The sequence below is a fragment of the Mobula birostris genome, chromosome 9 (assembly GCF_030028105.1).
Source record: "Mobula birostris isolate sMobBir1 chromosome 9, sMobBir1.hap1, whole genome shotgun sequence".
Classification (NCBI taxonomy): domain Eukaryota; kingdom Metazoa; phylum Chordata; class Chondrichthyes; order Myliobatiformes; family Myliobatidae; genus Mobula; species Mobula birostris.
In genome coordinates this window covers 19,486,744-19,510,685 of record NC_092378.1, presented here as the reverse complement: position 1 = coordinate 19,510,685, position 23,942 = coordinate 19,486,744, and the positions used below count along the sequence as shown (strand labels likewise).

The 23,942-nt window shown below is 40.2% G+C and overlaps 1 protein-coding gene across 4 annotated transcripts in view; it reads right to left on the bottom strand.

Moving 5' to 3' along the window:
• Positions 1–23,942, bottom strand: part of cttnbp2 (cortactin binding protein 2) — a 153,747-nt gene that overhangs the window by 117,946 nt on the left and 11,859 nt on the right. The gene's annotated exons all lie outside the window — the stretch shown is intronic.

Here is a 23,942-nt window from a genome sequence, read left to right as displayed (position 1 = left end):
AACTTCATCAGCAACATGAGAATAGATCACTCGCAACCTGTACAAAAAAAAAGATTCTGCAGATACTGGAAATCCAGAACAACAGACCCAAAACGCTGCAGGAACTCAGCAGGTCAGGCAGCATCTACAGAGATGAATTAACTCTTGGTATTTCAGGCAGAGACCTTTCATCAGGACTGCAGAGGAGTGGGGAAAGAGGCTAAAAAGATGTTGATCCATTCACTTAATAACAAGACTTCACTGATTTTCACATACATGAGAATACCAAACTCTAAATTCAGTACAGGTAACATCCTCATACAGGTCCTCCCCAGTTTATGATCACCCACACATTTAATCAAGGATTTGGCCAGCTGCAGACATCTTATAACAACCTTTTAATAACCAAGGGAGGACATGTACTCCTCTATGGATATAAAACATGGGATGCTTGTGTACTCATGGTTGACAATTTTAGCCCCTTCCAGCCGCACCACCCAGCAACCCCCGATTTAATCCTAGCCTAGTCACTGGACAATTTAGAATGATTAATTAACCTGCAAACCGGTACGTCTTTAGACTGTGGGAGGAAACAGTAGTGTCCGGGGGAGAAAGAGCATTTCTTTCTTTAAATGTGTTTGCATTGTTAACTTCACATGTTTACACATATGTATATTTACATATGGCATGAATTAAGTTGCATTTTGAATGGAGATCAGCTCATGTTGCAAATGATTCGTAGTCTGCGTGGCAACAAGCTGAATTTTTTAGGCTGAACTGAAAGTTCTCTTGCTCAAAACTAAACAGATACAACATCACAACAGTGTTTTTATGCCAAGTGCACTCATAAGCACGATTTGCAGATCACCACATGCACAGATTCATGTAATCACAGGAATTTGCTTTGGCTCATCTGTACTGCGGCAACCAGCAATTGACCCACATGTAGCTTCCTTGTTTCAACAGTGCAGTTTTAATTAGTGTGAATTTGGTAACTGTCCTGCTTACTTAGCTCTTGTGACCTGAAATTGAGACTAACAAATGTGTCAAGTTAGTAATATGATATAGAGCTTAATCACTCCATCTTGCTGTTTCTGTGGAATACTGTGTACAAACTGGTTGCTGCATTTCCCACAACAGTGATTACCTCAAAAATTACTGCATTGAGTGTAATGTGAACTGCAGTTCTAGAAGTATGAGAGTCGAAACAGAGCAGCAAGTTTTTCTTTTAAAGTGTTAATTGAAGACAGCAGCAATCAGCTATCATTTGCAAACACCAATCCACTTAATGATTTTCATCAGGCTTGTTCAAACGGTGAGTTTTTCCTCTTGCCCTTTCACAGTATTGTGCTCATTCACAGTAGATGATACCTTTAGCTTTAGGTTAATGAGTTTTACCTTTGCACAATGTGTGAATTTATGTCACACATTCTGGGTGCATTTTTCCAGCTAAGCCACAGCTGTTGGAAATTCCATATCACAGAAAATATCAGTTATGAATCTATGACTTATTTTAAATAATTTTAAGATGCAGAACAGAGAGGCCATTCTGTTTATCATGACTGTGATGTCGCTTTAGAGAAATTGTTACGGTAGTCCCAGTTCTATTTTTTCAAAGTCCATAAACCTTCAAGATCATCTTCAGGTACCTGCCAATCTACCTTTTAAGACTCGCTACAGAACCAGTTTCCATGACTATTCTAGGTGGAGTCGTCAAAATTCGACATTTTGAAAAAAAAAACTCATTTTACATCTAGAGTTTTTCCAAAAATAGTTTTTTTAAGTCTATAGATTGATTAATTGGACTTGCTAATGTTTCATGTCATCAAAATTAGTTCAATCTCTTGCTTATTTGATTGTAAGGAACAAAAAGTGAAATCACAGTTTTGGTTGTCTCCAGATATTTATAACTGGTCTCCAATAATGACCCTCAATTATTTCCTCTATGAAATTATACCAGAAGATACATTTTCAAAAAATAATGTTGATTTAGACATATATTGATAGCCTGTACATTGGATCAAAGGCTTTGTTTATTTAGATGTAATGTTCTAAAATGCTTTATTACCCTTCCAGTAATATGGTGGCTTGTTCAATTGCAGCAGCTTCTATGGGGCCAACAAAAGGTGCTACCGTCCTATTTAAACACAATGATCACAAGGTCCTGCTTATACAAGAACTTAAAGAACTGCAGGTCCGCACCATCAGCGAGTTGCTCGCTGGCCAAGATAATGAAGGAGCTGCACAACGTGCTGCTGCGTGAGTCGATGAAGGCTTACAAGTCTAATGGCGGGTGGCCATCATGGTCGCTTTTCTTGTGATCGCAAGACCCTTTCAGATATTGTTAATAAGGTATCCCGCAAATTTGATTCACTGACTTATTGGCTGACAGCAGGGGCGAATGGCAGGGGAGCTACGTAGCCTTGGTCAAGGTGAGGACTGGGGTTTCAGCAACGATGTCGCCTGTTCGTGGCCAAGAGAGGAGAGGTGTCAAAGCTGGTGCGCTCCACTAGGGGGCAGTGTGGCGCGGCATCCGGCTGGAGTCAGTGCTGCCCTCACACTGTTTCACTCGGCAGAAGACAAGCTCTGTTGTGGTCGACTGAACGGTCCGGACTATATACACAGATATTTTGTGTGGTTGTATTCTATACTTGCTTGTTACGTTGTATATGCGAGGACGGGACTCAAGCCATGATGTCTGGGGGGGGGGTGGCGGGCATTGGGGCCAGTGCATTTCACTGGAGGTGGTGTGGTGCGGCATACAGGGTGGAGTCCATGTTGCCCCCCACCCCCCTGAACCCAGTATTCGCTCAGTGGGAGGCGGGCTCTATTATGATCAACTGTGGATTGATGACACGAATTTTGAGATTCTTTTATTGCATAATTACTTGTGCTTTGTGCTGTGTGTGACTGTTGGTACTGTGTTTTGCACCTTGATCCCAGAATAACAGTGTTTTGTTTGGCTGTGTTCATGAGTATTCATGTATATAATTGAATGACAATTAAACTTGAATTGAATTTATTTCTGCAACATTATGATAAAAATTCCCATTTGAGCCTTTGTACAAGGTTTCATTATCCTATATAAACCAATTTGCAGTCTGCTTCGTACTTTTAAGTTCATTAAGACTGATGGAACCAAAGCAAAGAGATAGTGATTCAGAACCAAAATGGTTAGGGCAATACGGCTGAGAAGTAGAGGTACAGTCTGATCTTTGGACAATTTGAAGCCTTCCAGCTTTATATCTTGTGTATACTCCTGTTACTCCCCTTCCCCCTCACTTAAATTTCACATGCCTACGTCTAGAATGGGAACTGCCTCTGTGAACTTGTCATTCTGTAATTACACTCTCTGGCTAAAATGCAACTTCATATTTGGCAGGAGGACACGACTACAAACTTTCATAGGCAGATCCAATACACAGGAATTTATACAAGATGTCAACATGAAGAGAGTGCAGGGGTTACTTTTATAAAAAGACACAAAAAAAAATCAAAAACTGAAAATAGATGGCCAGAATATTATAAGTAATCAGTATAGCCTTAACCTACCCTATTGACCCCACCTTGACATCTGGTGCTCTATTTCTGGAACACCTTGAAGCAGTATCCAGGGTAAAGATATTTTTACACTGGGCTCTGCTATTAGTTGCCATTGGTATGTTTTGGTGGTGGGGATGGAGGGGGTATCAGCAGGGTAAGGGAGGGCTGCAGACTCTGGCGTACCTGGAAAATACTGTCTTGTGCACAAGTTAACCCAAATATGTCAAATCATTAACTGTATGTTTACATGTTCACACAAGTTTATGGCAATGGATTACTTTAACAAAGCAGAAGTTGTGCAACAGGCCAGGTGAAGAGGCCCAACCCTATCTGACATCATTAAAATTCACAATACTAGTTATTTTTAAACAAAATTGGACAAGCTGAAAGCATACATTTAAAATTGAATTCCCTGAAAGCATGACCTTTACTGCCTGCCATTCAGGTCACTACACAGATCTTTTTCCGGAAACGGCTTGCACATAGAACTATCGAGAAACATTAGGTTTGCCAACACTCCCACACTGTAAGAAACTTTCCATGTTGAAAGGCCAGGAAAAACTCTGATGCAGGACTTCATGCTTTTTTCCCCCCCATAAAAGCCACAAAGGCAATGCAGGTGGGGCTGCGAATCGCAAGGACAAAAGGGAGTACTCATCCTCAGCCTGCTTACCCATCAACAACAAAGACAAGATGGCACACAAAGAGGAGGCAGAGCAGCTAAAAGAATGGTACAAGCATAACAAGTTGAGTCTCAAAGTGGGCCAGACCAAGGAGATAATTGTGGACTTTAGGAAGGTGTAGGCTGACCATTCCTCACTGCACATTCATGGCTCCTCCTTGGAGAAAACTTAGAGCACTAAGGTTCTAGGTGTGCACATAATGGACGATCTCATCTGGAAACCACCTCTTTAGTCAAGAAAGCAGAGCAACATCTCTACTTCCTGAGGAAACTGGGGCAAGTGAGGCTACACACCCCCTTCCCTTATTATAACAAATGTCTACAGGACCACCATTGAAAATGTCCTGAACAGCTGTATCACCGTCTGGTAGGGGATCTGCAAGGCATTTGACCACAAGATCCTACAAAAGATTGAGAGGGAAGCTGAGGGGATCATCAGAATCTCTTTTCTGCCTGTTAGAAATACTCACCAGGAGCGCTGCATACCCAGGGCTCTCCCATCCATCCAACAATCTTTTCGACCCCCCCCCCACCCTCCTCAGGTAGGCAGGATATACAATAGCATTAGGACTATAGCGTCAAGCTGGGAAACAACTTCTTCTCTGAGGTCATGAGATTACTGAACTCCCTGCCACCATTTAAGTCTCATCACGTACAGTATGAAATGCCAGTAGTGTTACACTCTTTACTATTTAACTTGTGCTGTAAATGCATCTTATTACCTGTTACTTTATTGGGGTAATATTACTTTATCTGTTGAGCACCTTGATCTGGAGGAACATTGTTTCATTTGGCAGTATCTAAGTGTACTGAATGACAATAAACTTGAACTTGGTTCATCCTGAGTGGAAACAGGTCTGTCATTGACTCTCACAGAGCAATTTCAAAGAGCTATTACAGGTGTGATGAGCTTTAAGATTTTTTGAAATACAATTACTGCCATGATCTTCCTCCCAGACTTTACTCTTACAACATAGAGACATATGTCCATGTTTCAGACACAGCCGACACAGTGAAGGATATTGGTTTTGAGAGTGGACAAGAAGAAAATGTGTCCATCTTCCTAACCTAAGGGAATGGGAAATATTTACCTTCAAAGATATAACACAGCCAATTATTGGGAATTAGGACACTTTTTTTAAAAAAAATAAAATTATTTCAATAACCTAGAGTTTAATGGTCAGACTTCAGGAACAGATGACAGGCAATTGGCAGATACTGCATTTTTAAAACAGTCCCATTTTTAAGTTATTTCATTTTTTTATACAATGTTCACAGTTACAGGGCAAGATGATCCAATGAGCCTTTGATGGTCTTATATTTTCTTTTAATCAGTGGGACTTGTGGCCCTGCTTACAAAAAGCCCCATTTACATTTGCCCCACTGCTGGTATCCCAAAAGGCACAAACCACATTTTCCACTGAATTACATGAGGCTGTTTAAATAACTCTTGTTCTACGCCCAAATACGTTTATGGCTTTGCATGTCTTAACAGAGACATATGCAACAATTGGTCAACTGTCCACCGACTTCATCACGATTCTCTGACCAGAAAAAATGAGAGAAACCAAGTGACAAGACCAGAGAATGAGTCAGGACAGCTATCTGCATCTCTGACTTTACTATCTCCCCTTAATCCATCTATTTCAAACGGTCTCCTGAACCATGATACACTGATCAGATCACCCACCTTCTCAGTGGTCTTTGTTCACATCACGATTATCATATACAGTATGCCAGACTTGAGTCGCTGACTACCATCCAAATCTACTTAACTCAAGAGATGTAACTGCCTACTGCATCAAACTATTAGTAACTCATCCTCTACCTGATGCATCAACAGTTATATAGCTCAGAATCTATGATGCAAACACTTAAAAACAACTCTGGTTTCTGTCAGTCTCATCATTCTACCTGCACGCCTACGGCAACTAGAGCATGTCATCTGCCTGGCATTCCTGTCTTGTTCATTTCGCTGTGCTTCCATTCATCTGACATTTAATCAGTCAACTAAAAATTCATTAATCTGTAATTCTATATCTTTGATTGCTGCATGCTTTATTTTAAAAACTTACATTAAATATTACTTTAATACTTACTGCCCAAATCTTTCAAGAACCAAAAATATTTGAAGCACAAAGCAGCATCTTGTTTTCTGCACCCAAAACACACACACTGTTGCAGATCATTTCTTGTAACCAACTGATTTTGCTATTTTATCTGTTCTAATTTTGCGTAGTTTTACCAACCATAAACAGAGAATAATATCAGCCTAAATGGATAATGAATTTCAGTATTCCTAAAACAACAAAGAAGCACTTCCTACCTCATTAATACAAGAAAACACAAAAAAGCCGATCATAGCTACTGTTTATTCATTTCAAAAATCTGTACACAATTTGCACTTGCAGTGGCCTCACTTTTTTTAATAGGCCTTCAGGAATAATAAAGCACGACATGATAAATTTCCAGGATAATAAATAATACACAAAGAAAATCATTTAAAATCTACTTTATATAAACCTGAATGATTACACTATATGTTCAAGGCAATCCATGCAGAAGAACACCCAGATGAAAACATTTGAACTAAAGATACTGTGGCTAAATTCACAATCACATCCCTGAACCCAAGGAGGATAAAGCTCCTTTTCAAAGTTAGGCTCATCAGAGACATTAGTGCATCCCTGCATCTACTGCCTTGTTTGGAAATAAACACAGTCACAAAATTACCTCTTAGTTCAAGTAACCGCCATAGACGTTCTTCCCTGGGGTTAAACTCCCAATCTACTAATAGACAACAGCAGAAAGAAACACCTACCCTGTTAGAATGTGACATTTTAAACTTAGCTTGTCTAAAGCTGTAAGAAAAGACAATACTAACTGGCTTAGAGTTCAGCCTTTTCCACAAGACTAAAACATAATGCAGTGCTGCTGAAGGAAAAATTTAGTTCTAATTGTCTTTCAGGAAAGGGTTACACCCAGTTACAGTTAATTCACAGTCATGTAGCTATGCGATCTTGTGTTACAGCCAGATCAGAGACATCAAAAGACATTGCTTTCCTTGGCAAAAACATAGATTTTTCATGCATTTCTGAATAATTTACATGTCTCAATTTAAAACAAATTGTACACATTTTTTAAATTTCTATTTGTTTTAGCAGATTAGACTATTCAAAAATCTCAGATCATCCCTGCATAGTGATTGCCAGTATTATTTGTATATAATATACATTCATACAAGAACACATATTGATAATCTTACAGACACCAGACTCAATTTTTTTTCATTGTTATAGAGTAAGGCTTACATGAGATGTCAGGTTTTTTTGTGCACAACTACTAACCACAATTGACTCCTGTGTGATATTAAAATCATTGACTGTCAAGTTGAGCTAAGATTAAAATGAAATTAATTTCCTAATTCTTGAATTGGGTTTACTTTATCCTGCAACTTGGACACTGGTGTTCCACGGTTTCAGAGCAAATGTTGAGGGCTTAACTTTCATTAACCACTGGGAAGAGAACAATTACAGTGATACACACAAAAATTGCTGGTGAATGCAGCAGGCCAGGCAGCAACTATAGGAAGAGGTACAGTCGACTTTTTGGGCAGAGACCTTCCATCAGGACTAACTGAAAGAAGAAATAGTAAGAGATTTGAAAGTGGGAGGGGGAGGGGGAGATCTGACATGATAGGAAGAGACAAGAGGGGGAGGGATGGAGCCAAGAGCTAGAAAGTTGATTGGCAAAAAGGATATGAGAGGATCATGGGATGGGAAGCCAGGGAGAAAGAAAGGGGAAGGGGGGGAAGCCCAGAGGATGGCCAAGGGGTATAGTGAGAGGGACAGAGGGAGAAAAAGGAGAGAGAGAAAAAAATTAATAATAATAACAAATAATGGAAGGGGTACAAAGGGAAGGTGGGGCATTAATGGAATTTAGAGAAGTCAATGTTCATGCCATCAGGTTGGAGGCTACCCAGACGGAAGATAAGGTTCCTCCAACCTGAGTGTGGCTTCATCTTGACAGTAGGGGAGGCCGTGGATAGACATATCAGAATGGGAATGGGATATGGAATTAAAATGTGTGGCCACTGGGAGATACTGCTTTTTCTGGCGGACAGAGCATAGGTATTCAGCAAAATGGTCTCCCAGCCTGCGTCGGGTCTTGCCAATATATAGAAGGCCGCATCAGGAGCACCGGACGCAGTAAATCACCCCAGCCGACTCACAGGTGAAGTGTCGCCTCACCTGGAAGGACTGTTTGGGGCCCTGAATGGTGGTGAGGGAGGAAGTATAAGGGCACGTGTAGCACTTGTTCTGCTTACAAGGATAAGTGCCGGGAGGGAGATCGGTGGGAAGGGGTGGGGGTGACGAATGGACAAGGGAGTCACGTAGGGAGCGATCCCTGCGGAAAGCGAGGGGTGGGGGACGGAAAGATGTGCTTAGTGGTGGGATCCCGTTGGAGATGGCGGAAGTTACGGAGAATAATATGTTGGACCCAGAGGCTGGTGGGGTGGTAGGTGAGGACCAGGGGAACCCTATTCCTAGTGGGGTGGCGGAAGGATGGGGTGAGAGCAGATGTGCATTAAATGGGAGAGGTGCGTTTGAGAGCAGAGTTGATGGCGGAGGAAGGGAAGCCCCCTTCTTTAAAAAAGGAGGACATCTCCCTCGTCCTGGAATGAAAAGCCTCATCCTGAGAGCAGATGCGGCAGAGACGGAGGAATTGCGAGAAGGGGATGGCATTTTTTCAAGAGACAGGGTGAGAAGAGGAATAGTCCAGATAGCTGTGAGAGTCTGTAGGCTTATAGTAGACATCAGTAGATAAGCTGTCTCCAGAGATAGAGACAGAAAGATCCAGAAAGGGGAGGGTGGTGTCAGAAATGGACCAGGTAAACTTGAGGGCAGGGTAAAAGTTGGAGGCAAAGTTAATGAAGTCAATGAGCTCAGCATGCATGCAGGAAGCAGCGCCAATGCAGTCGTCGATGTAGCGAAGGAAAAGTGGGGGACAGATACCAGAATAGGTTTGGAACATAGATTGTTCCACAAAGCCAACAAGAAGGCAGGCATAGCTAGGACCCATACAGGTGCCCATGGCTACACCTTTAGTTTGGAGGAAGTGGGAGGAGCCAAAGGAGAAATTATTAAGAGTAAGGACTAATTCTGCTAGATGGAGCAGAGTGGTGGTAGAGGAGAACTGGTTAGGTCTGGAATCCAACAAGAAGTGGAGAGCTTTGAGACCTTCCTGGTGGGGGATGGAATTATATAGGGACTGGACATCCATGGTGAAAATAAAGCGGTGGGGGCCAGGGAACTTAACATCATCGAAAAAATCCAGAGCGTGAGAAGTGTCACAAACATGGGTAGGAAGGGATTGAACAAGGGGGGAGAAAACAGTGTCGAGGGATGCAGAAATGAGTTTGGTGGGGCAGGAGCAAGCTGAGACAATGGGTCTACCTGGACAGACAGGTTTGTGGATCTTGGGTAGGAGGTAGAAACGGGAAGTGCTGGAGTCTTGACTCAAAAAGGTTACTTGGAATGAGGAGGTAGGGTGGGGGTCAGGAAAAAAGATTGAAAATGAGTACAAATAATGAACAATTCAATTTGAAGGAAAAGTTTCATCTGTAATTTTCCAGTAATGTACAGGTCGGTGCAATTTTATATTAAAAAATGCAGGAAGGGGTCAGGAGAGATAATAAAGATGAGAACATTTATTCTCAATAGCAGTACAGCTGTGAAACCATCAGAATCTGAGACATTCCACATAAATTAAATGAATTTGTGCTGCAATACAAGTCACTGCACTTGCAGCACCTGCTGTGGAGATGCACTGCTGTTTACCATCTGTGCAAACGACATAATCATTTGTGTAATAATTCCTCAACTAAATCAAGCATGATCTGGGCAACTGCTGATGCTAAATGCAAAATAATTATACATTAAAGAAATGCTATTGTGAATTATCACCCCACAAAATGAAATAGAATTATTTTCCTAATAGTAGGACATAAATGCATTTTCACTGAACAATTCTTTGAACTAAGTAATTATCATAAATATGCAATTGTCTTCTGGGAATATTCAAAGTTCAATATAAATGTATCAAGGTACATATATGTCACCATATACAATGCTGAGATTCATTTTCTTGTGGGTGTACTCAATAAATCGAATAACCATAACAGAAGCAGTGAAAGACTGCATCCAACAGGGTGGACAACCAGTGTGCAAAAGACAACAAACTGTGCAAATACAAACAGAAAGAAAAAAGATAATTATAAATAAATAAGCAATAAATATTGAGAACATGAGATGAAGAATCTTTGAAAGTGAGTCCATGGGCTGTGGGAACATTTCAATGGTGAGTCAAGTGAACTTTAGAGAAGTTATCCCATTTGGTTCAAGAACCTTATGATTGAGGGGTAATAACTATTCCTGAATCTGGTGGTGTGAGTATGTGGCTCCTGTACCTCCTTCCTGATGTTAGAATTGAGAAAAGAGCATGGCCTGGGTGGTGGGGGTCCTTGATGATGGATGCTGCTTTCCTGCAACAACGCTCTGTGACAGGGAGGGCTTTACCCATAAAGGACTGGGCCGTATCCACAATTTCAGGATGTGCAACAAAGGGAAAAAAGTAGTTGATCCAATGTATTTTCACAGGGTTCATCAGTCTCTTGCTGAATTCAGTCTCTTCTCCATTATTTAGTTGGGTGTGCTTCTTCAGTTGGTTCCACTCTATATCTAACAAGTCACAAGTTAGATGACTAACCTCTCCTTTCCCCATCACGACGCCACATGGTTACTTCCATAAATTACCAGAAATGTTGTCTCCTCTGATCGTCATCTACATCCTCAGAAAAAACATCAAGTATCAGATGTATCTGTTGGAAGGCCAGCTCTGGCTCACTGTTACCTTGTCTGACCCAAAGAACATCTCTTTGCTGTCTGACAGCTAGTCCAACATCCAGTCTTGAAGAAATCAAATTTTGTCTTGATAACCACTGGGATTTCAGAGCTTTCTATTTCATAATTTTCTCTGTCATAGGCTGGACTAGACTGATCGCAACCATGGCGTATCATTTACCTGGGACTGAGTATCTGATATCATATTTTAATTATCAAGGACTATCCAACTTGCCTCCAACATTATCACCACCATGTATATGTCAATCCATCTGCTGTTAATCGTCTTCTGGATGTTTCCATCCAGGGGGTCAGTGTGGACATGGTGGAGGATTACAAATACCTGGGGATACAAACTGACAATAAACTCAACTGGTCAAAGAACACTGAGGCTGTCTACAAGAAGGGTCAGAGCTGTCTCTATTTCCTGAGGAGACTGAGGTCCTTTAACATCTGCCGGACGATGCTGAGGATGTTCTATGAGTCTGTGGTGGCCAGTGCGATCATGTTTGCTGTTGTGTGCTGGGGCAGCAGGCTGAGGGTAGCAGACACCAACAGAATCAACAAACTCATTCGTAAGGCCAGTGATGTTGTGGGGATGGAACTGGACTCTCTCACAGTGGTGTCTGAAAAGAGGATGCTGTCTAAGTTGCATGCCATCTTGGTCAATGTCTCCCATCCACTACATAATGTACTGGGTGGGCACAGGAGTACATTCAGCCAGAGACTCATTCCTCCGAGATGCAGCACAGAGCGTCATAGGAAGTCATTCCTGCCTGTGGCCATCAAACTTTACGACTCCTCCCTTGGAGGGTCAGACACCCTGAGCTGATAGGCTGGTCCTGGACTTATTTCATAATTTACTGGCATAATTTACATATTACTATTTAACTATTTATGGTTCTATTACTATTATTTATGGTGCAACTGTAACGAAAACCAATTTCCCCCTGGGATCAATAAAGTATGAATATGATCGCCTGTATGGCCCCTCAACTTTCACTTTCTAGCTTTATTTTTCTTGGACCTGAAGAATGACATTATAGCAGTATCTAAAATTAAGTGGGGGGGATCGATAGAGTAGGTAGCAATCTATTTCTCCCCATGGTAAAAGGGCATAGGTTTAAAGTGAGTGTTTGGAGATTTTAAGGAGATTTTTTTTTCCTGGCAGTCTTGAATGGACTGCCTGAAGAGATGATCGAGGCAGATATTCTCACAATTTCTAAAAAGCATCTATACGTGTACATGGATTATCAAGACATACAAGGCTATGGACCTAATACATGTCACTAGGACTAGTGTGGGTAAGTGTAACAGGCAGTATGAACATAGTAGGTAGAGGGACCCGTTTTAGTGCTGTACAAATATATGACTCAATAAACTTAAGGTCAGGTAAAATTAGCTGGTCACATTGCCAAAATCCTAACTTGCCAAGTCCCAGTGAATCTTTTACTCACTGACTCCAAGCGACTTCAGGTACAGCAACTGGAAATGAGGTTGGCTCCTTATACCTCGGCATCTGTCTCTCCTTAAATACCAACTCTTCTCCCATTAGAAAGGCTTTGGCTCATTATTAATGTTTGTTTAATTACCATCGTGTGGAGCACTTTGAATGTTAAAGGAAGGCTGGCCCTAGTGATTCAAGGCAAAACACTTTGCAAAATTCGCAATATATCATTAGACTGATTTCTAGCTTTAGGATTTTTTTTGAGAAATATCCCAATTTCCTAACATTTCCTATGCATACACTAGTGTAAAACATATTTGCATTCACCCAATCGAATTGATGATATAATAAAATGAAAACAGGCCCCTGATCAACTAAATGCAGGCTAACACAATGTCACAATCATTAGTATCTTTGATATTGAAAGGAAATGTATTTCTGGATTATAAGAATTGTGCTGCAATGGAGAGTAAGGCAGACAAACTCCGATCAATTATTTTGAATTTCACATTTACATAAAGCAAGAATCATATTAAAACTCACAGTAGACTCTGTAGTGACTGTCAACGAAAGCCACCGGAGAGATCTGCAGCTGGTGGTATAAAGGCCTTTACTGGACATACACAAATATTTGAAGTCACTCTGGAGAGAGGCTCCCTGACCCAACATTACATCACATTTTTATATGCTAAAGATCAAAGGTAACAGTAGGATAATTCTATAGTTACAATGCTTTCATAATACTTCCTTTGAGTTATATATAATTTTCAAACACCTAGATCTTCACACCAATACTCCAGACACCCTAAATTGAATGATAATCACCGCTGTCTCTGAACTGCATTCATGCATATGCAGACATCTCAGGTCAATGGGGTGCTTCCTGGTTTGCAACCGACCTCAGTCTAGAGCTCCAGGAAGACCATTGTTCTGAGCTGCATTTTAAATTCAACTGACAATCGATATTCAGATCTGAAGAGTGGTTGCTGTTGAAATAAATCATAACTCCAGAATATGCCCCAACAGACACCTAGCAAGTAGTCACAGTATTTTCAGCAGATAACCTACTGAGTGACCAGTTAGTGACAGCAGCTAGACGCTATAATAATATACAAACTGCAAATTACTGTCCATCACCACGTTTTAGAAAAGTCCAATGGAAAGTAATATCCTTTTCAACAGAAACTAACATTAAATGGGCATACAGCCAAGACCTTTGCATAAATTGATTGTTAAAAACTGGAAAGCAAAACAATGTGATTCAAAGTACAGCAAACTGCATCCAGAGTACTATTTAGAAAAAGGAATGTGCCTCAGGGGAAATTCATCAGAAACACTTGGGATTAATGCTCACAGAATGCTTCAATTTGTTTAATTAATTCCTACATGGACTAATTCCCCTGACATTTCAACTTCTTTCCTATTACAGTCGCGCATGTTTTGATTATTTAGCAGACTGGCACCTGGCACTCGGTACATGAGTCGTCTATGTTTCAGATTTAATGTAGATGCAAAATAAAAGGAGATTAAGGTTTACAATAGGCACTGCAAAAAATAAACATTCATTTCTCCGATCAATGTATTGTGGATGCCACGATGCAATATTCTACCTTTAGAAAGGAAATCAAAGAATATTGAAATTCAATGACTCAGAAGAGAATAAATAATACATTTTACAGCTGAAATGCCCAATTTGTAGCACAATATATCCACTGGTAAGCAAATGCTTGTTTTTCCATAGGGCATGAACATTGTGACATAATCAGATAATGTATCCTTAAATCCATTCCAACTTTTCCATCCCTGAAATACTACACCATCCTATTTGGCTTGGCTCTGATAACATTGAAGTATCTGGACAGGTGATGCTTAGTCATTTTTAAGTTTAGTGCAATGGTCACCAGGATTTTTTGAAACAAATAATAACTGTGGTAACAAATCAGCAATATCTTGAAGAGCACAAACTTTTCCAGGATATTATAAAATTCTAATGAGGGCAGCACTGTCAGAGATTAATGCTTCTCTGGGACTGACCTACAGATCAACATGTAGATTAAGCCTGGTGTTTGCAGTAAACATTGGCATTGCAGGAAAAAATAGATCTGCTTCTCTAATGTTTCTGTACATCAACTACTACTCCTTGAATTTAAATAATAGCCAATTGTTCCTTTTCTTTTAAAATATTGAATAAATCATGTACTGGAGATATGGTGGTTGCCTGCCACGTCCTACGACGACAGGAGACTTGTGTGGGAGAATTTTTGAAGTGGAAAAGCCGTTGCACTGGGGCGTTTCCACTCTCACGGCCTCCAAGGTCCGAGTCCAGTGCTATGAACGAGCGTCACGAACTGGGGTCTTTCTTGATTGCAGTGGATGTTGATGACGTTTCCTGTGCCTAGTTGTGCCCTTTGTTCTCCATGGAATGCTGCAGAGCCGCCTTATCGGATCTTATTGTCAATCCCAACTGTCCAGTCTGCCAGAGCTGACTTTGCGTGCTCAGCCAGCCATCTGCCGATCTCACTGGGCTACCAGACTGCCAAATACCCTCACCTGGTTCAGCCCGCCTGTTGAAGTGGTGTGGCTGCTGTGGTAGGCAAACAGCTACTTAGAACCACAGGTGAGAGCTGAGTGTCCAGTGGGGACTAAAGATAAGCGAGATTCCCTGACAAACTCATTCACCAGAGGTGCTATCCTTCCTGGACACTGGAGATATACAAAACTGTCAAAGATTCATTGTGAACAACAGACACCATTGTCAAGGTTGATATATATCGCCCATTTCTATGAGGTGCTATTGGACTACTTTCTCAAATCATGCAATATATAAACCTATTTTAGATTGTATCAAATGGCTATCATCATTAGCATCAATCTGCACTTAAGCCAGATCAGGGAAGGTTGGGGAAAATTACCTGGACACTGCGTTTCAGGAGGCAGTCACATCCATTAGCAACTTCAATTTTGGTCAGTGGCCAGGGACAAGAGGGTGTGACTGCAAGTGAAGGAGGTATCAGGATCCAAGGGGTAGTGCTCAAAGAGCCTCAACCCTTCAGCTTGACCAACAGCTCCAAAGTTGTTGCTCCCTGTGAGGACGGGAGTGGGAGCTATAGGAAGGACAAGCGATGGGACTGTGGTACCATGGTTTAGGAAGCCATCCAAGAGGGGTGAGGATAAAATGAATGTAGTTGTAGTGTAGACAGGGGAATAAACACAATTCTCTGTCGCAGGAATATTGAAGGCTGTGTTGTCTGCCCGAAGCCCAAGTTCAGGACGTCTCACTTGCAGAGGAATTCGGAGTGGGAAAGGTCCAGTTGTTGTGGTTCATGTGGGTATCAATGACTTAGGAAGAACAAGAGGTTCTTCAGAGGGAATTTGAGTAACTAGGGCCTGAATTAAAATGCAGAACCAAAAAGATAATAACCTCTGGATTGTAAACTGATGTGGATGGTTTTGGCACAGGGTTAATAAGATCCAAGAACAAAATATGTAGCTCAAAGAACAGTGTGGGAGAAGTGGACACTGTGAATTTGTGGGACACTGGCACCAGTATTGGGGAAGGAGGAGTACTGGCTCCACCTGAGTTATGCTGGGACCAGGTTCCAGGTGAATTGCATTACTAGGACAGTGGCTATGACTTTAAATTAAACCACAGGTGGGGGGGGGGGGGGAGAGAGAGGCTGGGTTCAACAGATATAGATAAAGTAGAGGGGAAGAAGAATGCAGAAGAGTCTTGAAAATGAAGACTAGGACAACAACTTTAAGGATTTAACTTCAGGCAACATGGAGACAAAATTGAGGTCATGGAGTATATAAAAAAAACATAGATGGGCTTACAGCAGAGTTAGAAATTGGCAGGTATGACATTGTGAGCATCACTGAGCTGTGCTTGAAAGAAAGTCACAGCTGGGAGCTAAACATCCAAGGATGCACATTCTATCAAAAAGACTGGTAGGTCAGTAGAAAGTGTGGGATGGCTCTATTGGTAACAAATTAAATCATATCCTTAGGAATAAGTGATTTAGGATTAGAGTCCACTAGGAAAAAGGCATTTCTGGATTAGGTGTTGGGTAATAAACCAGATTTGATTCGGGAGTTTAAGGTAAAGGAACACTTAGTAGATACTGATCATAATTTGATGGAATTTATCTTGCAGTTTCAGATCATGAAGCTAAAATCAGAAAATTACACTGGAGAAGTAGAAATTGGGGAAAAAAGTTGGATTTTTAGGACAATTGTCATGGTTGCACTGTCACTTGCAATTATACCAACAATTATTTTCATTTTTAAAATTAATTTTTAACAAAAAATCATTCCAATTTTAAATGTTTAAATATTTTTCCAGGTTACTGAAAGCTATAGTTTATTAACTCAATAACGTAACAATACATTGCCATATTTGTACCATTTCCTGGGAGTTACTCTAAGTCAGGGGTTCCCAACCCTTTTTTACGCCACGGTCCATTATCATTAAGCAAGAGGTCCGTGAACATCAGTTGGGAACCTCTGCTCTTAAGGTTGTTCTAGTGTTTATGAAGAACAGTATCAATACAGTGGAATTCTCTTGCAGTACAAGGCACATGCAAATATCTTAATTAATATCAACTTTTATTTCCATCTAAGGGACATTCTGAATATAAATATCAGCATTCCTGTTCATTCTAGAAAATATTTCATGTATGTACAGAAGTCCATTTTCGCTCAAGTTTAATCATTATAGCGTCTAAGATAGCTGCAGTTACCATCAGCAATCTGCCACAAGCATTGGAATTCCATCTGAAAGCAGCATTAGCAAAAGAGGCATTTAAAATAGTCAATAAACAGCCTTTTGTTGGTTCAATCTGCTGCTGTAGACAAGCTGAATAATTTAAATGATCTATATCAAAATATGATGCAGAACACAAGATTTCATTTACTCCCTGCAACAAAGTCAGAAAGTGACAAGAACACCAGAGGTTCATCTTCCAGAACACCAAATGTTGTGAGCTCTCTCACTTTGCTTTTCCTGTAGCAGAATCCATCTTGCTAGGGCTTTCAATAGACTAATAAAACAATCATCTGTTCCAATGAAGTGCTTAGACATGATTATCATGAGGATTTATGATAAAATTCTTCATTGATAAAACAACAATGCAATTTGCTGTTATTACATCTTTGAGTTTGTCGTTATTAGGTTTGACATTACTTACACTAATTAGCCTAGGAATAAGAGAAGGCTAGTCAATACCTGGTATATTTAACATCAGTTATTATTGCTCATTTTTGCAGATTTAAGAACCTGTAATTTCTGTCTTGCATAATAAGAAATTAAAATAATGGTTAAATATTTGCATAAAAGTGGATTTTTTTTACACTGGGCAAAATGGAATCAACTGCTTTCTACTATGAGGGATATATTTATTGATTCACGTGAAGTATTCAATAGAAAGAGACATAATTCAAACAGTGTGGCTATACAACTGTAGCCCTGGGTTAAACATTGACCCAAATCTTACTTAACTGACTGTCAGAGCCCAAAAACTTGGTCACATTTTGCATTTACATGACTTTTTTCCTGTAATAATCATTTACATTCTGTGGTTCTAGATATCTGGAAAGGAGTGTTTTTAGAAAAAAATCAGTGTTGATAGATAAATCCTAAGGTCAAAGTCTGGTATTACAGTTAATTTGAATTGAATATTGATGAATCCTAACAAGGACTCCAATGGTACCCCAAAATGCTACAGTGAATCTCTCTCAAGCTTGGCTGTCCAGTATGTGCTTCTAAGATACAGTCATAGGGTCACAGAAATGGGCCCTTTGGCCCATCTAGTCCATGTTCATTCATTTAAACTGCCTACTCCCATCGACCTGCACCGGGACCATAGCCCTCCATGCCTTCACCATTATTGTACGTCGATAAAACTAATATTCTTATGGGGAAGGTAATTGATGGCTTTTCTGCAGACTGCATAGAAATTTCTATAATAGTCTTATTTCAATATGTTTTGAAGCAAATTAATAATATTGGCAAAAACTGGGATCAAGATTCTTAGTGAGGTATCTTTTGGATCAGATACTTAAATTTATTTTTCTTTATTTCATTTTATAGTTTAATACCTTAACCTAATAGTACTGAATTTAAGTAAATCTACTGGTTTGAATTTTCAAAAGGCATTAAATATTTATTTTATAAGTGTCAGAAAATTATGCAATTTACTGTGCAGGATAAAAATGGGTTTTAGTTCTGAGTGAAAGTATGATGATGAAGAAGAAAGCCCTTAACTCTGAGTGGAGTCATCGGGACGCCGTCATGACGGCGCCTTTTTAGCAGGTTTTCTTATTTTTACGAGGCCAAGTTTCTAGTTGCTCAACCCAGCACGGATGGAAAGCGTGCAAGGGATTCAAACTCGGGAGCCTTCCCTCCGAAGTCTGGTGCTGATGCCACTACGCCACCGGCTGGCAATGAAACTATAATGGCACAACAAAATTATGAAGAAGTCAAGTACTGGTGGAAAGTTTGAAGTAATGAAGACTCAAAGAGGCTCTGGGTCGCTGGGGATAGGTGGTTAAAGTATCATGGACAAAAACAGGAAGAATTGAAATGGCCAACAAAATGTGCCTGGAATAAAGCAACACACAAAAAAACTCAGTAGGCCAGGCAGCATCTTTAGAAAAAAAGTACAGTTGACGTTTTGGGTTGAAACCCTTCAGCAGGACCAGAGAAAAAAAAAGCTGAGGAGTAGATTTAAAAGGTTGGGAGGGGACAGAGAAACGCCAGATGATAAGTGAAACCTGGAGGGGGAGGGATGAAGTAAAGAGCTGGGAAGTTGATTGGTGAAAGTGACACAAGGCCATGGAAGAAAGAAAAGGGGGAGAGGAACACAAGAGGGAGGTGATGGGCAGGCAAGCAAGGAAATACTATAAGAGAGGGAAAAGGGGATGGAAAATGGTGAAGGAGAGGGGTAGAGAGGGCATTACCTGAGGTTCGAGAAATCGGTGTTCATGCCATCAGGTTGGGGGCTACCCGAAGGGAATATAAGGTGTTCCTCCAGCACAAGAGTGGCCTCATCATGACAGTGGAGGAGGCCATGGATAGACATACCAGAATGGGAATGGGAAGTGGAATTAAAATGGTGGACACTAGGAATTCCTACTTTTTCTGGTGGACAGAGCGTAGGCACTTGGCGAAGTAGTCTCCTAATCTACGTTGGGTCTCAACAATATACAGGAGGACACACCGGGTGGACCCGACACAGTATATGACCCCAACAGATTACACAGATTGGGATACTGCTTCACCAAACACATATACTCCTTCTGCCAGAAAAAAGGGAATCTCCCAGTGGCCACCCATATTAATTCCACTTCCCATTCCCATTCTGATATCTCTATCCATGGCCTCCTCCACTGCTGTGATAAGGCCACACTTAAGTTGGAGGAACAACACCTTATATTTTGTTTGGCTAGCCTCCAATCTGATGGCATGAACATCGGTATCTTGAACTTCCAGTAATGCTGCCCCCTTTACTATTTCCCATCCCATCTTCCCTCTCTCACCTTATCTCCTTGCTTGTCCGCCCACACCACCAGCTCGTGCTCCTCCCCCCTTTTCTTTCTTTCATTGTCTTCTGTCCTTTCACCAATCAACTTCCCAGCTCTTTACTTCATCCCTCCCCCTTCAGGTTTCACCCATCACCCTGTGTTTCTCTCTCCCCTTCCCCTACCTTCTAAATCTACTCCTCGGCTTTTTATTTTCTCCAGTCCTGATGAAGAATTCCGCCCTGAAATGTCGACTGTACTCTTTTCCATAGATGCTGCCTGGCTTACTGAGTTCCTCCAGCATTTGGCGTGTGTTGCTTGGATTTCCAGCGTCTGCAGATTTTCTCGTTTGTGTTGGGACTAGAATAAAAGCAGGTTGAGTGTCGCCAACCACACAATACAGAACAGACTGGAGGAAACTGCAATTGTGCCAACACTTGAACCCCCAAGGGTTAAGTGCAAACTAAGGTTGTGTTCTTTGGAATTTAGAAGCTTGAAGGGTCACATGATTAAAGCTTTCACGATATTAAGAACTGTAATGGAGAAACTATTTCTGGTGGTTAAATCTAGGACAAGGGACAAGTCTAAAAGTAGAGCAAGATCTTTCCAGGAGGTCAGAGAGAGGAAAAAAAACTATAATCAAAGGGTAAAAGAGAAGCTTGATTCTCTTCTGCACAGATCAATGTTATTTGCCAATTTTAAATGTTAGAATAACAGACTTTGAAAACCAAAATATAATGAGAAACACAAGGAAAAGGTAAATTTAATAGAATAAGGTCACAGGTAAACTATGTCTTAATTGAAAGCTGAGCTAGTTTTAAAGGTGTTAAGTAGGGCTCTTCGTGTTCCTATAACACAAATTATCCCTCTTTCAGCACCTATTGCCTGACAAGCTCAGCTTTTTTCCAGTTCGCACATTTCTGCCTTGGTTTACCTCATATCATACCTCACCCTTTGATTCATCACTAACTTTGGCCATATTAGCAAAATCCTTGAAGTCCTTTCATTATGTATCCACTTGCTTTGTTATTCTTATGAACCTCAATTATTTCAACTTCATTAAATCAGCTCTTCTGGATTGCCACCCACTTTCATAACAGTTTTATTCTTAGGAATGGCATCAGAATCTGATGCAATCTTTTGTAAAGTTCTGCAACTGGAATTAATGCACTATCATGCTTGTTATATGCAAAACATTCTGATTATGTATACCAGCAATCAAAGAAATATTGAACTGATCACCGGAAAAATAATTGTCCCAAATATTTTCTTTCCATCATTGTCACATGCCGTGTCGTATGACATCAGCAATCATGATCTCATGACCATAATTGTTCTTGGGAAATTTTTCAACGGAAGTGGTTTGCCATTGCCTTCTTCTGGGCAGTATCTTTACAAGACGGGTGACCCCAGCCATTATCAATACACTTCAGAGATTGCCTGGCATCAGTGGTCTTGTAACCAGGACTTGTGATATGGATCAGCTGCTCATGCTACCATCCACCACCTGCTCCCATGGCTTCACATGACCCTGATCAGGGGCTAAGCAGGTGTTACACCTTGTCCAAAGATGACCTGTAGACTAGCAGATGGAAGGAGTGCCTTACATCTCCTTTGGTAGAGCCATATCACCACCTGTTCTTTTTGAATAAGTCACTCCTCTTCTGAGAAAAGCAATATCTCAAGATCTGACCTCCCCATTATGTAGATATACGTACTCAATTACCTCCACAGTATGCTTTCACGTCCCAGCTAGTCCATTTTTGCTGGATTTTCTTTTTCTTGTCAATGCTTTCTTGTGTGTTCATAGCCTCCCACTTGAGCAATTTGCATTGTTCACAAACTGAACCCAATATGAACCCAATATAATAGCTGTCCAAAAACACTAAAGAACTTCACATTGCACAATGTTTTCTGATGGTATATGTGCCGAATAATACCCTATTAGTAGAGACCAGATCTGAGAGCTTACTGTGAGCAACACCTCAAGAGATCTCAATGATATCTCAAATCATTAGTAAGTGAAGTTTATTATGATGAAGAACACAGTTACCAGTAAGATTGCAACAATCAATCACAACTAAAGGAACAAAGTCTCTTAGCAATTGATTAAATCCTCACCCAAGTGCTTACAGTGTAGAGCTCTTCATCTTGAACACAATATTTCAGCAATGGAGAAGATTACTTCTGCTGAACATTGCTCAAGGTTTATAAAATTCTTCCTTATGCAGAGATATTCTGGACGGGATACTTGTTTTCCATCCTCCTGTCGCTGTTTGCATTTTTGACAGCTACGCAATCGTGAATACACACATGCAAATCATAGATATTAAAACTGATGTTATTATAATTGTAATTTTTATTCTAACAATAATTACTTGATTAACCTACTTACAACTTCATACACTTAATGATGAAAGTATGTATTGTGGAAGACATTAAGAAGACAATCCTGTTCTCATTCACATTTGACTTGTGCGAGATAAATTTTCCACCTCTCCCCATGCACCACTGTAAACAAAAACACACTTTCTGCAGGATCCAAACACCCAAGTCAGGATTTAAATATTCAAGTAGATTTTTTTTTAATGTACATTATACTTTCTTAAGAGCTCACTGTCAGGCTATTTTGAAATCAGTTTCTGATATTGTTGCACCAAAATAAACCTATCCAATATATATGAGACACATGGTCATAGCAAAAGGTGGTTTTTCATTTTAGAAGGAGGCTTTTTCTATTCTTTGAACAATGTTAGAGCTCCTGCAAAACTGCTAATCCTCTAAATGTGAATTATGTTACTCATCACACTCAAAATTTTGTTTTGTGACTACTACTGGGTGATAAAGTCTGTTCACTTCTTTATATTTATATCAATAACGATAGAGAGAAAGTCACATGTTCCTCTTCAGAACAGACCCTTCTTACATACAATCATCAATATGAGTGGATTTATTTGTCAATATTGCAGGTCACATTGTGATTATTATCCCTTGAACTGAAACATATCCACAGGCACATCTTCTGTCTTGAATTTTGAAGCAAAATCTCTGTATACTTTTGGCTTTCTTCATAACTAGTTTCTTGTGGCGATTTGCATTGCAGATGTATAATTAATGCAATGGATTTGCAGAAAACGAATTTTGGCACATCTTTAACAAAAATGTTGTTGAAACAAGTCAGTTTGTGGAGGATGACATCAAACCTGCCTAGAATTTACTGTGTACACAACTCAGCCAAAAATCAATCAGAAGTCAAAACCAGTGGCTGCAAAATGGGTTCTTGGACCCTTTATCAAAACGGTCAATTTGTACCATCTGGTGCTAAACAAGACAATTCACTTTTCCATGGTACTCTTCATGTAGCACTCTGGAAAAGTTATAATCGACATTTATATGTAATCTGAACTATTACACATGATCAGAAGTCAATGAACTTCTGAACCTTACACAGGCTAACACAGAAGACATTTATTACCTCATGTTTGGAACCATCAAGTAAACAAACTTGGTTAAACAACACCTGATCTATTACAAGAGGTCCTGCACGTAGAGGTTTTCAGCTTATAAATGTGAACATTCACTATCATGAAAAACGACATTGTAATAATACGTCGAAGCTGAGTAATATGCATAATAAATTCCACACAGGAATGATGCCATCCTCTGCAAACTGAATTGCTTTGACAACTATTTTCTATAATATATGCAGCATATTATTTGCTACAAGTCCATTTAATCAATGATACGCATGCAATTCAAATTGGCACAAGTTTGTAGATATCATGGAGTGAGGTAAAATTTTTCAAAAAGTTTTCTTCAAAATTCAAGATATTATATTTTTATAGGAGAGGAGCCCAGAATTTCTTGGCAG